General features: G+C 43.3%; 1 pseudogene; it reads right to left on the reverse strand.

The window, feature by feature from the left end:
• Positions 1 to 4,111: 4,111 nt before the first annotated feature.
• LOC108527580 (Fc receptor-like protein 2) overlaps positions 4,112 to 16,568 on the reverse strand; it is a 26,442-nt pseudogene continuing 13,985 nt past the window's right edge.

Raw genomic sequence — 16,568 nt, forward strand, 5'->3', positions numbered from 1 at the left:
GAATATGAATAAACTCAAAAGCTTTTCCATGAAAAGCAAATTGATATGCCACTGAATAGCCTAATCAAGAAAGGAGCAGCAATGAATAAATATACATCTGAGCACCTACATTGAATGGATAATTTTCTAGAAAAATATAAATTACTGAATTTTATGTAAGAAGAGACAGTTAAATAAAAGAGTAATAGTCATGAAAAACTTGAAACACTGTTACAGAGCCACACCTCTAAACATATCAGGGCAAATGGTTTCACACTAACTTTTTTTTTTTTTTTTTGAGACAGTCTCACTCTGTCACCCAGGCTGGAGTGCAGTGGCGTAATCTTGGCTCACTGCAACCTCCGCCTCCTGGGTTCAAGCAATTCTCCTGCCTCAGCCTCCCAAGTTGCTGGGATTATAGGCACCTACCACCATGCTCAGCTAATTTTTATATTTGTAGTAGAGACAGGGTTTCACCATGTTGACGAGGCTGGTCTCAAACGCCTGATCTGAAGTGATCTGCTTACCTCGGCCTCCCAATATGTTGGGATTACAGGCCTGAGCCACTGCTCCCGGCCTCATGGTAACTTTTTAAAAATCTTCAAGGGAAATGATAAAATTTAGTAGCATTCAAATTGTTTTTAAGCATAAAGAAACCTTTTAACATAATAAGAAATCAATAAGGCATTGATATCAAAGTTTTTCAAAGAAAGAATGAAGGGCTACAGACAAATCCTCATTATAAGTATCTGTGTAAAAGTCTTATATAAGATACTACCAAAGAGAATTCAGCAGGATGTTAATATACATCACAGCCAGGTAGGGTTGAAATAATAATTTATTATTAGGAGATGTTAATGTAATCCACCATATTGTTAAAAGGAAACAAAAATAACACTGGGAAGATGTTTTAAAAATTCAACATGTACCTCTGATTAAACAGTAAATGAGTTTTGATGACTCATAGAGTGTGTTGCATCATGAAGCATGTGGCTTCTACCTTCCTTAAGTCTGCACTCCCAAATCTAGTAAAGGGCCTTTTTGAATCAATATTTATCTTCTTGAGAGAGAAGTTTTATATATATACATACATACATATATACATATATGTGCAGGTGGTATGTATTTTCTATATCTATGGAATGTCTGTTAATGTTGCCTTGTTAAATTGAATAAACACTATAAAATTATATATATAGATTATGGTACAATAAATTCAAATATATGCATTAATATATGTTTATATATTCTTTTACTGAAGAATATATAAATGATATTTTCATTCCTTATATGACTTTCAGAAAGTTTCAGAATATTAACAGCAGTTACTTCTCAGTGTTAGAATTTTGACTGACTTTTATTTTCTTTCTTGTATACCACTTTTTTTCAATGTGTTTTACCAATGTAATTTTTTAAAAATTGAAAAAATAACTTTTTTCAAACCTAGTTTCTTTCCAAGTCATTAAGAAAGGAGATTAAATGCCCATATTTTAATTTTATCTGTTTTATATGTCCACATTTCTATCAGATGTAGGGCCCATTTCAGGTTATTTCTTGCTTGTTCCATCTCAGGCTACCAAGGAGACAGTAACTGAGATTCCCAGCCAGGCACTTCTGGAAAAGACTAGAAAAGCCTGCTTGTCCAAGATGCCAATGTGGGGGACAATTTCACCAAACTCAGCTTCTTTGGGAGTTGGGTTTTTCCCTTAATGCAGGTGGGGCTGAGACTTTGGTTCAGGAGAGTGGTGTTTACAGTCCTGCAGAGGGGATGAGAGAGCCACAGGTAAAGTCTTAAAAGTCCATCTGTGGCCGGGCGCGGTGGCTCACGCCTGTAATCCCAGCACTTTGGGAGGCCGAGGCGGGCGGATCACAAGGTCAGGAGATCGAGACTACGGTGAAACTCCGTCTCTACTAAAATACAAAAAATTAGCCGGGCGCGGTGGCGGGCACCTGTAGTCCCAGCTACTCAGGAGGCTGAGGCAGGAGAATGGCGTGAACCCGGGAGGCGGAGCTTGCAGTGAGCCGAGATGGCGCCACTGCCCTCCAGCCAGGGGGACAGAGGGAGACTCTGTCTAAAAAAAAAAAAAAAGGTCCATCTGGGGTTGTGGGGCTCTCCAGGCCTGTGAGGTCAATGAGGATATGGGCCTGTTGATCCCCAGTCTCCAGATCTTCAAAAAGTATTAGGCAAGAATGCTATAGAGAAAAGGGGGAGAGGTGGTAAGGTGGGGAGATCCAGTAAAGTACTCTTCAGAGAAGCTCATAAGATCTCCCAGGAGAAAAGAGGCCCAGATTAAGGATGGAGCCCAGCCCCAAGCCTCAGACTGACTCCCCTCATCCAGACCATCCCAAAGCAGCCCAGAGACTTCTTCCCAGACTTTGTTCCACAAGAGGTCTTTATGAGTGTGTTTTGCTTGATCTTGTCCTACTCTATGAGGAAGTTTGGCTAGATGTTATCCCACTTTTCTAACAAAGATAACAAGTTTTGGAGAAGTTTGCTACCTACATGGCTGGCAAGTTAGGGAGGTAAACCTCTAGCTCTGCACAGTTGACTCCAAATCTTGGATCCTTGCTAGTGCCCAATACTGAGTCCATTTCCTCGAACAAATCACAGGTTCTTACTAGGTCCTAAAGCTTAGCCTTAGCCTAGTGTTTTAAAGACTTGTCTTCTCACCAAGGACCTCTGAAAGGCCACTGCACTCCAACCTGGATGACAGAGTGACTCCATCAAAAAAAAGAAGAAGAAGAAGAGGAAGGAGAAGGAGAAGGAGAAGGAAAGAAGAAAGAAGAAAGAAGAAGAAGAAGAAAATACTACGGTCAACATTACATGACAAATTTGAAAATCTAGAGAAAATGCCCAACTTTTTGAGTGAAGGGATTCCACCTGTGTTTTAAAAGGGTGAAAAATTTGAAAAAAGTGAATAAAAAACGATTTGACCATGGAGAGAGAAATATACCAGGCTCAGAAAGTTTTCTGGGCTAGTTCCAAAGACTAAGTAGCAGATAATTTCAATATTATTTTCAATTGTTGCAGAGCACAGAAACCATGGAAACTTCTGAAATTATTCTAATCTATTAGGTAACCTATCCCTGAAACCTAAACTAGATGAGTATAATTTAGAAAAGAAAACTCACCTATAAACAAAATGCTAAAATTTAAAATAAAACATTAGCAAGTTTTATGTAGTTACTACCTGTAATGACGAAGAAGAGTTTATAGGGGAAATACAAGGATTGTTCCATATTAGGACATCTATTAATGCAGTTATCCACAATAATGGATTAAAGAAAAAAATGTATAGAACGGTCGTAATATATTAACATGGTGGCTAAGAGCACAGGTTCTTGATTTTGGCATCCCTGACCTAAAGTTCCATCTTTGTACCTATTTGCTGTGTAAACTTGGGCAAGTTACTTAATCTAAATTTATTTCCTCATTTGTAAAACAAGAGTTGCTATGCAGATTAAGTGAGATAATTCCGGTAAAATTTTAAATCCCAGAATCTGGTCTGTTCACGGTTTTTCTACCTGTACTTACGAGGATTAGTTGTATCTCCTCACTCCCTGGAGCTCTGCATGTGCAAGATACTTCCTTATTTTTCTCAGGGAAGTCTTTCTCCTTTCTTCTTGCCTTACCGACCTGACTCCCAACGCTGACTTGACCCTAGCACAGTGCCCAACACCCAGTATCTATTTCACATGTTTTACTGGTTAAGTGAAAGGGAACAGGAGAGACCAGGGGGTTGGCCAGTGATGCTGCTGTTAAGACCAATTACAGAAGGCTGGGTACGGTGGCTCATGCCTGTAATCCCAGCACTTTTGGGAGACCGAGGTTGGTGGATCACCTGAGATCAGGAGTTTGAGACCAGCCTGGGCAACATGACGAAACCCTGTTTCTACTAAAAATACAAAAATTAGCCGGGAATAGTGGTGGGTGCCTGTAATCCCAGCTACTCAGGAGGCTGAGGCAGGAGAATAGCTTGAACCCGGGAGGCAGAGGTTGCAGTGAGCCGAGATTGCCCCATTGCACTCCAGTATGGGCGACAGAGCGAGTCTCAGTCTCAAAACAAACAAACAAAAACCAAACAAGCAACCCCTGCCCCCCCAAAAAAACAAAAACAAAAACAAAAAACAATTACGGGGAGAGCCCTAGAGCATTGAGGCGCTTTCTAGAGGAACTGATTCCTCGAGAGGCAGAAATTTCGGAAGGAAAGGAAGCACCAGCCATTGCTTGGTATAATTGCAACCGGCTCTCTGGAAGGAGCTGTTTGCCATGTCCCACCTGTGACCGTGAGTGTCACCCCCTCACTGCGCCGCGGGCCCGCAGCCATTGTCCGCCTCACAGGAGTAGTTCCTAGAAGGCTCTGCGGCGACGGAGAGGTTGAAGGACGCTCCTCCTCCAGAAGGTGCTGAGGCGTTCCCCAGAGTCACGTGTTCATGGTAAAACCAAAACAGAATGGGTGCAGACGCTCTCCTGTCTTCACAGTGAAGCTCCACCACATCGCCAATGAAGGCCAGGGCGCCAGGAGCACTGAAGCTGAGGAGAAGACGCGGCACTGGAACTGAGAGGCGGTAGGGTCCCTCAGCAAGGCTGGTCCCAACTCACAACCCACCCGGTCCTCGGCTCAGGACGTCCTCGCCTCACGGCACCCCGCCGGCCCTGCACTCTGTCCCACGGCTCACCTCCTGGTCTAACACTGCAGGGGTGCTTCCTGCAGAGCTGTGCTGGGCTCTGGTGAAGAGCTCGGGATACATGGGCGTCCACCTTCTCACCCTCCTCTAGCTCCTTTGCCACCCTGCTGCTGCCACCACCTCCCCCATCACAAGACTACAGTTCCCATAGGGCCTCTTAACTGTCCTCACGCCCTGTTCCTTGTGGTCACCTTGGATCATGCTCGCTGCTACAGAAGGAAACTGACCCCAGCCGGGAGCCGCCGGCTCGCCTATTCAGACCGCGCCGCTCACCTCTCACAGTGATATTCAGCAGCGCGCTCTGGACGGGGCCCTAGCTGTTGTCCGCTGTACAGTGGTATCCCCCGCATGGCTCTCTCTGATGGCAGGCAGCTCCAGCTCTGCTCTTGGGGAACGCTGAGTTTTCCTCCCCAGACTCTCCTGCGTGTCCTCTCGGTGCCAGGAGAACGTGGTCTCCCCTGTGCCTTCAGCCACGCAGCAGACAAGGAACAGCGTCTCCCCTTTAACCGCCTGGCCCCTGAGGGCTGGGTCTCCAGGAGCACCCCAGACACAGGGATCCCTATGTAAAAATGAGACCACAGATGGGGACCAGGTATGAAGGAGGGCAGGGCTGGGTGGAAGCCGGTATCACTTGCTGGACATTAAGGCAAGTGGGATTGGTGGAACTAAATGTTTGGGTAGAGGGTCCACCTCACTTGCCTGAGTGTTTTTAATACCTAGAGAGCACGCTGAGGAGCATTACACAGGACCACCTTGCTGTTTGATGCGCCATAACAATCCTACCCTGCACCTCCTCCACATTCTTTTGCCCTCTGGAATGACAGCAGCCCACCGAAATCTCATCCTCTCCCGATTTCCAGATGTACATGGGCAGCAGGAGTGGTAGGAAGAGCACAGGTTAGGGGGATGGACTCCATTACTATCTCTATATCTGGGTCTCAATCTTGATAAGTCAATTACTATTTCTGGTTCTCAGTTTTCTCAAATATAAAATGTGAATAATCATGTCAACCTTACAGAGTTCTCATGGAGATGAAATGTGATACAAGTACCCCTCGCTTTGGATAGTTCCAGCAAATGGTAGTTATTATTGGTACCACTCTTCACTGGCATGGTTGAGATAGGCAGTATAGCAAGGTAGTTAAAAGCACGTACCTGAGTGACCAGGTTCATATTCCAGCTCTATGTGTTGAATTACCTTGGGCAAGCCACTTAACAGGTCGGTGCTTTCTCTTTCCTCATCTGTAAAATGGAGATAATAATTCTACCTACTTTACAGGTGCTATTTGTAATACTCATAGGGTTGTAGAATATCATAGGGTTGCTACTAGGACTAAATGTTAAACTGCTCTGAACAGTGCCGTGTACAGCTGTAAACTTTCGTTAAATCTTCTCCTCTCCAGATATTTATGAATGTCAAAGGGGTTATTCCAGAACTGAGAATAACAGCTTGGGTTCAGACCTGGCATTTAAGCCTTTTATAAAGGCTGGAATTGTTAATTGTAATTTCTATTATTAGCATTATGTCATTCCTTCATTGCTCTACTTATGTCAAATGTGCCTCCTGGTTGAGCATCACTCCTTGCAGACAGAGACCATGATTTATTTATCTCTTGGTTCACTGAGATATCTCAGTGCCAGTTGCACAGTAAATGCTCCAGAGATTATTATTGTTTTTCTAACAGGGAGAGCAAAGCTATTGGGAAATGATGCCACTGTAGAAATAAATAGAAAAGGGTGCAGATCAGTCATTGTAGCCTCCACACCCACAGGGATAGGGGAAGCACAACTGGAAAGAAGAGTCCAAAGTCTGGCCAGGTGCCACGGTTCTTCCCTGCCCAACCCAGGCCTAGCGACCCAGTCCACTCTTACTAACTCTGTACTTGTATATAGGATTCCAGATACTGTGAGATGCTTCCAGACACTGTGAGATGCTGTCATTGCCTCACACCAGTAATATCCTGAGTCTTCTTTCCATATTGCTGAGATCAAAAGGAAGCCGAATATCACAGGACAGGGTCACTGAGCTCCTTTCTGAGAGCTAGAGCAGAGTGGAGGGTCTGGCTGTTAGCGTAGGTGCTGGAAACAACTCTAGAGGGAAGAATTAAACAGAGACCACCTGTCAGTGTGATGGGGAGTTCTTGTTGAGAAAAGGCTTGTTTTCTTAGCCCAGATGAGCAGGACACACAGCCCACCTCTCACTTCCCCCTCCTGCGTTGTCTCCTCTGCCCTGTACCCTCAGGGCCTACACAGGCCCTACTCCTTTCCAGTCTCATCCATTTGAAAAGTGAGCCCTCACCTTGGACAGTGAGCCATATTGATCTTGTTTCTTCTGTCACATCTACAAATAAGAAAAGTTTCCTATCTTCCTTACAATAATAAGAGCCACTGTCACTAGGTCTTGCATTTGAAATGGTATAGCTTGAGGCACTATGGTAGGTAGATATCTGAGATCCATCCTTGTAGTACATTAGTCTTTTTATGTCTTTATTTTTCCCAAGCGCCTCACAACCACACGGTCTTCTTCATAGGCATTGCGTGGCATGTCGATGATCAGCCAGTCTACAAAAGATACAAAGATACCTGTAGTGAAGATGCTGCTCCCTGACCCAGCACTTTAACTTCTGTTCATTTTATGTCTGTTAATGGTTTTGATGTCATTTTTCCAGGTGCCAACAGTTTTCTGGACTAAATATGGATTTTAAAACAATCCCACTTACATCTCCTTACGTCCATTTGAGGTTACTTTACGTCCTCATGGGACCATGATTAACTTTCTCTGCATCTCTCCTTCCTTAGAGGCACTGACTAGTGGTAAAATTCAAGGACCTGCCATTTGTCATTTACCCTAGGAGAAACAAACTGGGCCACTGAGACATCAGCCCTGAATCTATGTCTTCAAACTCTAGAGTTCCCCACTTGAAGGCTTTTATCAGAGGCTTCTGGGAATTGTTTTTGGGCCTGGATGATCCCTGTGAGAAAGGATGTGGGCTCCTCTGCTTGTTCAGGTCATTGCCTCCTCTTGGAAGATACTGGTCACTAGAAAGCTAATGAGCAGTTGGGTGTTTTGGATCTGCCCCCAGTAGGGGAAAAATCCACAACAGAATAGGAAAAAGCTTGTAGACTGTTCTCTAAAAGATCATGCAGAAGGAAAGAAGAGCCAGCTACCATGCTGCTCTATGACCGAGGCTGCAGGGCTGGGCTTGTTGGGGAAATTTTTCATTTGGAAATACAGCTAGGAATTCAAGTTTGGGTCTGAATTTGGAATTGTACTACATTGGGCTAGATTTCAGGAAAAAATGTTTGTCGTTCTGATTAAAAGCCTGACCCCAGGCCTGAACCTTTGATCATTACCTTCAGTGTAATGAAAGACAGTGTCATACATGGAAGAATGGAATACAGAAAAAGAGCATGAGAGTTGTTTAAATTGACTTCCCAGCCTATCCCTGTAGCCATGAGACCACGGAGGAGGGGCGGTTCCCAGGATCCTGTTTCAGAAGAGAGGCTGTCCTCTCACCAGATCTACATCCACAGTCCTCAAAATGGGATCCATAAGGAAGTGGAGAGAAAACATTGAGAACTTCCGGATTATATTAAACACTTTTTAATCTTAAAAGTTTTCTATTTTTGTGTATATTTTGCCACATTCACAACATTTCAATATAGGATTTATATCAGTGTATGTATAATACATTGGAGGTACATGCTCAGAATTTTTGTTCTCAATAGCACAAGTGATCAAATAAGTTTAAAGACAACTGTTCTATACCTTTTAACCACTTTGAAAGTTCTACGATTAGAATAGAAAGTAAGTGTGGACAATAGGAGCTATAAGTATTGATAACGAGAAAGCCTCTTGGAGGCCAAATGTTCTCTTCCTTTATATTGAGACTGGGCAAGATTTTCAATGAAGATGAGGAAGATGCAATCAGTTTGATTCAAGAAATATTTGAGGAATAAGATTTTTGTGATCAAGTTGATAATAACAACAGGACTATAGATAGAGAAGAAATGCTAGCACCAGGCATTACTGAGTCTAGAACAAGGATTTGATTATAATTGCCTGGATAAGTGGCCCTTAACTTTTGACATTTACTTATAGGCTCATTCCCTAGTGGAAGGCACAATTGTGCATATACACACATTTTGTCATAATTTCAGGGAGTTTGCTGGATCTCATGACACTGCTCCAGAGATCACTTTCCCCCAGCCACTTTACAAACACTCTTACTTAAAATTACAAGCTAGGTACACAAGCTTCACCTCCCTTGCCCATTATAGAATGATTAAAGACATGATTAAAGAAGAAAATATAACATTCCAATCTAGTATAAAACCAAGCTTTCTGTATTATATTAGAATTCCAATAAAAAAGCAAAACAAGTTAGGCATTTGATAGTTTATAATCCAAGTAAAACATCCAGGGGCATTTTATTTAATGCAGAGCATCTCTTAAGCTCTCTAGTTGCCACTCTAGTATAAATATGTTTCCCATCATTGCCTCCAGTACTTCCATTGGGGGCCTATGAACACCTGCGGCTGGAACCAGGAGAATGGTTTACTTTCCCTTCATACTTATCTTCTCCTTTTCTGTCCCAGGGCTCAATAGTAAAGGGATAATTCATTGCCTTGAGAGAGTCAGGGCATGGCCTTCTTGCCCATCAAGCAGGGAGGTGGCAAAGCGGAGATGAATGTGATACTGGAGTGTCCCTGCCATGGCCAAGACTAGAGGGAGGTGAGTAAGGCACTGGACCCCAGCTCTTTTCACCCTAGTTCTGGCCCAAATCCCTGCAGCCCTCAGCCAAGAGGCTGGAACTGGAAGTACCTCTCATACCTAGCAGAGTGAGTGTGATTCCTAGAGATCTAAAAGAACAAAGAGAAGAGCCACTCACCTGACTGGACAGTGACAGGAGCTATGAGGGAACAGAGTCAGAGAGATTATCACAGGACCAGGATTCTTACTCTCTTTAAAAAGTTGTAGCCCTTTGAGAATTTTCCAACAATTATCATTGCCCAACTTTGTTTCTGTTTCTTCTCCCCTCCTCCCACTATTTCTTCCCTCATATCCTACTTCCCTCATTTCCTCTATTCTTTTCCCCTCCTTCTCTTCCTTCTTCCTTCCTTCTTTTCTTTCTTCCTTCCATCAATAAAAAACAACACTCCTGCGGACCTCACTGCAACCTCTGCCTCCTGGGTTCAAGCAATTCTCCTGCCTCAGCCTCCCATGTAGCTGGGACTATAGGCACATGCCACTGTGCCTGGCTAATTTTTGTATTTTTAGTAGAGATGGGGCTTCACCATGTTGGCTAGGATGGTCTCAATCTCTTGACCTTGTGGTCTGCCCGCCTCGGCCTCCCAAAGTGCTGGGATTATAAGCATGAGCCACTGTGCCCGGCCTCATCTTCTCTTTTTAAAGTTTCTCATTTTGTCTGAGATACATTGCCTGCCTGGGGGCAATGTGAAGCCCAGAAGGCCCATGAAGGAAATGGAGGTGTCCTCTCATATTTCACTGACACCATTTATCCTTCCATTCCTATTCTAGGCCTAATATTATGTTTGAGTCCATATAAGAGAGACATATTTATCAGCAGAAGCCATGATCTCATCTATGGTTAGCAAGACTTGAAGCCTCTCTAAAATCTAAGTCTAGGGAGGTAAGAGTTCAGCCAGAAATGTAGTAGCTTAGAGTGGAAATGGGGGTTAGGGCAGAGTAGGATTTATGTGGGGTGGACCTAGAATTCACCCTAACTGAAAATTTCTTTGATGTCCTTTTAATATATTTTCCAGTTTTCTGAGAGATCAAAGCAGAAATGGATGTTAAATAAAAGAAAAGCAGTCAGTATTTAGTAAAGAGATTCATAGTACTTTGTTTTTCCTAGGAACCCTGTTCTGCTTAATACCCATTTGCATAGTATCTGTTGATACTGAGTTAGGAGCTGAAGCCCACCCTACTGATCCCAGCAGAAAGAATGTGCTCAAGAATAGCTTCCGGGATGCCCAGGGACAGGTAATTCTGCCCACCTCAGTCCTGCTCTAGCATTCTACCCACCGATGACCAGAAGCAGTGTCCAGAGCAGCATGAGGGCTAAGGCAAGAAGTTCTACCAGAAATTATCAGGTGCAGCTCAGGTCCTTAGGGCAGCTGTCTGTCTGCACGGACCGTGAAGCTAGGATTTGGCCCTGTGGTTTAGTAGGGATTATATAAAATAGAAAAAAGGAAGTAGAAAAGCTCTCTGTCAATCAGCATTGTCCCCACCCCCATGGATAAGGAGAAAGTAATTTGTTTCTCCTTTACAGACTTGCTCAGATATTTGTGTATTGATCAGAAATGTTCCATAAAGTGTCAAGTGTCTTTATCCTATATCTAAGCTTTCCAACTCATTTTGACTTTGTGAAGAATGCTGAGTTTTGGGCCTTCTGAGATTCAAGTCACTTGCTTGGTCTGTTTCAAAGGGAAAACCCCTTTACCACTCAAGATGCATGATTTGTTGCACGGTTCCTAATATTGTGACACCATGTCAACAACACATCAATGCTACTCTTCAGAGGTCTACTCAGACTACATCAAGAGACAAGCAGACATTTGTCAGAAATGATGATGGGATTGGTATGATATTAGAGGTGTGTATGGTCCGGGGACTCAGGAAGACACAAATCTTGCCCAACTCAAGTCACCTCTGCCCATGAGATGCTCTAGCCAGATACATTCAGAAAGGAAGAGGTAATATGCACACCCTATGGCTACCTGAAGCTTTAGCTCCAAACGAAAGGGCCTTAACATGCTCAGGAGAGATCAGGTCCAAAGTTCAAGAATAAATTTTGGAAGAGACCCCTTGTATCAGGATGGAAATAGATTCCACCCTAGTGAATAAAAAATGACTTTAATGAAAGAACTCCCTAGAATGATGTGGACAGGACTTAAATAATAGACTACAGAGAGTGAGCCATCCAGAGACCAGCCACAGTGGAAAGCTGTCACCACCTTCACAGCTGAAGGAGCAAGGAGAGGAAGGACTGTTACAAAAGCCCAGTGAGAATTGGAGGGGCCACCAGGTGGAATTGTGATTGTGGAGGGCATTGCTCCTGCCAGAGAAAAGGCACCAAGCTAAGCCAACAGGTGGTGGGAGAGTGGGAAGGGGGGAAATACCTTGACCTCTCTCCTTCATGGTCCCTCATCAGTGCCTCCTATTGATGGAGCCAAATTGTAAGCCAGAGAGGCTGACTGATGCAGTCCACAGGGCATAGCCTCCTAGAGCACAGAGCAGCAGAGGATGGCAGAGAATGGATGTGGTGGGGGAGTGGAATGGGGTGGCTCTAGTGGAGAATATCTAGTGTAGTCCTCAATGGGGAAAAAGAGATTACACCAGTGTTAGGAGCTCCTTCCCAGCAAAAGCTTTTATTTCCTCATGTTGGAATCTGCCCATTCCTACCCAGTGCTGCCAGTGTGTGGGGTGCTCGGGTGAGAATAAGATATTTAGGTCAGGCAAAACGTAATACCTTGATTATCTTCAGTCAGTCACTCTAGAAAGGAATACTGACCAAAGAATAAACAATGCAAATTAACACTTTTTCACTGCAATTTCAGACCCAGATTCTACAGGTAGCTTTTTTAGTCTAGTCTGCAGACCTTCATGACTTGACAAACTTCTTCTCCCTCAGTCATTCTACCCCTAGAATAAAGATGTGAGCATAAGAGGTGAAGCAAACCAGAACTTGCCTAAGCTACTAGGTAAAACCTTTCTCTGCTGATGTGTTTATGTTTGGAGTCTGTGGGGAAGCAGAAGCAGGAAGGACAGCATGTGAGGGTACACACTCCAGGCTTGCCTTGCTGCATGAGTGCGAGAAGAGAGGGTACTGAAGAAATCGTATCCATATGCATTTTATCTTGTAATACCTTTGTTGTTTCACCCTCTAGAACTGTGGACAAGTAAATGTTCTCAGAAAGCTTTCAATCAGAAGTAGAGATGAAAATGGTTTAAGTCAAAGGAATGTTTGAGAAATAACAAGATTCTGTGACCAAGAAGGGAATAAATTGCAGGACTAGAAGAAGAAAATACGTGATTTTACTGGAATATTTCAAACAAGAACCAAGGCTTAAACTATAAGACATGGGTCTAGCCAGCAGCAGATGGACTCCAAATTTGGTACTCTCTGGAAACATGGCTCATGATTCTGAACATGTTCCTTTGAGATTGTGTTATAATATATGGACACTTTATCCTCTCAAATACTACAAACACACAAAGGTGAAAGGTTTTTTTATTTCAGGCAATTTTGGAGGTTCAAACACTTTCAGATGTTATCCAGGGAAATCAGATAAGAGCCACTAGCCTATTTCTGTACAGTAGCAAAGACAAGGCAGGATAGAGGTGGTCAATTATATTTTCAAAGGACAGGATCCAGAAAAGTATTACTTTTGTAGTGGATGGTAAAAGCTGGCTCTTTTCTTTGTTAATTATGTTAGAATTTTAAGCCATGAGGGGAAACATGGTGAGCTTTTGCCAGTTTATTAACCAAGCTGAGAACATAGGATTTCTCAGATTTCAGAGCTGCTGTGGCTTCTGTTCTGCAGACCATCCTGCATCCTTTGGAGAGGATATCCCGCTGGAAATCAGAAATCTTAGAGTATCTTTCAGTTTGCAGTAAAGGGATTCTTCCAACATCTTTCAATTCCACAGATACCCTTTCCTCCACAGGTGTCTTGTATCCCTCCCAGTTTCGAGCTTTCCCAGGTTGAAGAGGTTTTTTCACCTAGGAAAATGGGCAGGTGTCAGGGCAGGGACTGATATATCCTCAGAGCAGGGAGATCTCACACCTGGGAAAGCAGGAGAGCTCATCTGTGAAGCCTTTGGCAAAAGGGGAAGGGTGGGCAGTGGTCACTGAAGTGGGCATCTGATAGTTTTCTGTCCTCTGGTACCATAGGACCCAGAGGTTCGAAAGAATAAAAAGAAGGGGAACCCATGTAACTAACTACATACACACTAGTGGGTGAAGATTCTGACGTTAGCCTAGGCAGGACTTCTCATACTTTAAATTTTGCAGTCCTCTGAGAAATTTTATGCATTCCCTGCTGTGTTTCCTTCATGTCTCCAATCTGGAGGAAATTGCCTGCAGAATGGGAAGAGTCCTGAGGTAACGTCCCTTGGCAGTGAGCCATGTTCAACAGATCTGTCATGCCTACCGGACTGGGGAGACTGGAGCTTCAGGCAGCAAATCCAATCAATTGTGAAACAACCCTTTTCTCAGGCCCTTGGGGACCTTTGGTTAGAAAAGTAATCTTTCCTAGGACCTCCAGCAGTACTGCAGGTGGCAGACTTTCTGTCTAATGTGTCTGGCCTCCAATGGTGCATCTCACTGTTGTCCTGTACCCCCTATGACTGATCACTGATACTGACATAGAAAGGTTGCTAATACTGACATAGAATGATTTTCAAAGAGCGAAGTGGGCTGGTGTCTCTAGTTCTAGCATAGCCTGTGAAGGATCAGCCTAGAATCTGTGGTACATTTGGCAGGTGGGTGATGGTCATGCTGGACATCTCCCAGCTGTATGCTAGGTCTGGCCATCAGCCTACAGTGCATATGGAGAGAGCCAGGGTGTAGTTAGTGACTATAACTGGATCATATTCATGACCACAATTTAGTAATATCCTAAATCATCAATGTTCTAATGTTCCTTTGCACTAACAGGAACTTGTGTCTTGTCCCAGGACAGAATGATCAGGAAAATGTACAAGTATAAGCACAGAGACTCTGATTCAGGCTGCGGAAGCAGGTGCATGTATCGATTACCCAGGGAGTTGAGGTCATTTTGGAACAGGGAGTACCCAAGCACCACTCCCAAGAGTAGAGATACCCAACACAAAGTTAAAGTATTTAAACTGGCATTCATGACTATCTTTCTGCTGCCAGGGAGGGTAAATGGGAACATGTCAACACGTTGCAGCTGTCTGGGAAACCACCCCAGAACATGTCAGCAAGTTGCAGCTGTCTAGGAAATGACCCCATAGTTCTAAAAAAAAAACCCTAACATCTATATGGGGAATGCCCCATTCTAGCATTTCATTATGCTGATTTAGACCCCTATCAAATAAAAAAAGTCAACTCAGGCAATACAAAAGTTCTACCAGGACTGGTAGAACCATAGGGAAATATGGAAGTCAAGATTTCAGGAAGCTATGTCATGTGATACTAGACACGGGGCTACTGTAATTTTCAGTGTTCTTTGTTATTAAAATCTGGTCTGATTCCATCACAAGCCCTGAGGTTATGGCCTCTGGGGATTAAATACTGAGTCGTACACAGACCCAGGCTCAATTCTGGTGAGTTTTAAATGTGAGGAGATTTTGAAAGCAAAGGAAGACTTTGGCTCAAGGGAATGAGTCAATGACAAGCCCCAGGTGACTGGATGGAGTAAGCAGGGCCTCCCCCAGGTGGATCTAAATTTTGCTTTGGCAGTGGCAAAAAATTGAACTGCTTAACTGATATGCTGCTAAAAGATACAGGGCCCAGTTTAAACAATGAATGATTCTGTTCCAAGTGCAATATTTCCCAGCTCAGAGATAATTACCTGGATATTACAGGGAGGAGGGAACCCTAAAACTTAAAACCCCCATATTTACCAGTCCAAGGTTTTTATAAGGACATCAGAAATCCAAACGTGAGATGGGCTTCTGCTTCTGGGAAGACAGAGGAGATATACTTCTTTCTCTTCTTACAAAATGCAACTACAAACCCTGGATATGATAATCCCAAGCAGACTGAAATATGGAGAAAAGAAGGAAGACCAGCTAGGAATCTCCATACCCAAAAAACAACATGGTGCTGAGTTCCCTGAGTTGTTTTGTTGTTGTTCTTGTATATTCTACACTTGGAACTGAAAACTCCATGCAACCTGTAACACCCATGGGTGCAGATAAAAAAGCCTCAATAATAGCCTGTGCTCTAGCCAAAGGGTGAGAAAAAGGACAGCCAACCAAGACAGAAAACTTTCAAACAATAACAACTCTACTCCAACCAAACACTACACAGAAAAAACTGTGGCCCCATTCCCACCTATGCTAACAAGACAGGAGTGGAGAGCCTATACTTCCACCCTTGTGAGCCAGTATCATCGAAGTGACTCTACCCCTCCCAGGAGTGGTGTCAGAGAAGCCTGAGTAGGGCGCAGAAACTTTCATCACTGGTGGTTGGTGGGTGTCAATGGAGACCTTTTGATGAGCCTGGACTTCCACCCCTGCCTGGCAGTAAGGAGGTGCCTCCCTTTCTTTTTTGTGTGTGTTCCTTTACTACATAGTGACTTAATTTAGTCACCCTTCATAAAATCTCTCTGTTTTTATTGTGGCAAAAATAAACATAACAAAACTTATTATTTTACCATTTTTAACTGTACAGTTCAGTGATATTTAGCACCTTGACCTTGTGCAACCATCACCATCCATCTCCCAAACTTTTTCATCTTCGCCAACTGAACGTCTGAGCTCATTAAACAGCTTCTCACTTTTCCCTCTCCCAGCCCCTGGCAACCGCCATTCTACCTTTTGTCTCTATGAATTTGACTACTTTAGGTACCTCATATAAGTAGATCATATAAAATTTGTCTTTTTGTGTCTGGCTTATTTCACTTGGCATAATGTCGTCAAGATTCGTCCATCTTGTGGAATTTCCTTTCTTCCCTATCTCAAGATGTTGCATTCCCAGCACATTCTACAGTTATTCTGAGAACTATGAACAAGAAGAGGGAAAAAGCTTGTTTGGCCAAGGCTGTCTGAGGACCATCTTGTAATACCCAGAAGTGGAACTACTGGATCACAAGGTAATTCTATGTTCAGTTTTTGGAGAACTTTCCATGTTATTTTCTTTTTTTTTCTTTTTTTTTTTTTTTTTTTTTTTTTTTTTTTTTTG

This window comes from Rhinopithecus bieti, unplaced genomic scaffold (genome assembly GCF_001698545.2).
Source record: "Rhinopithecus bieti isolate Rb0 unplaced genomic scaffold, ASM169854v2 scaffold_4830, whole genome shotgun sequence".
Lineage (NCBI taxonomy): Eukaryota > Metazoa > Chordata > Mammalia > Primates > Cercopithecidae > Rhinopithecus > Rhinopithecus bieti.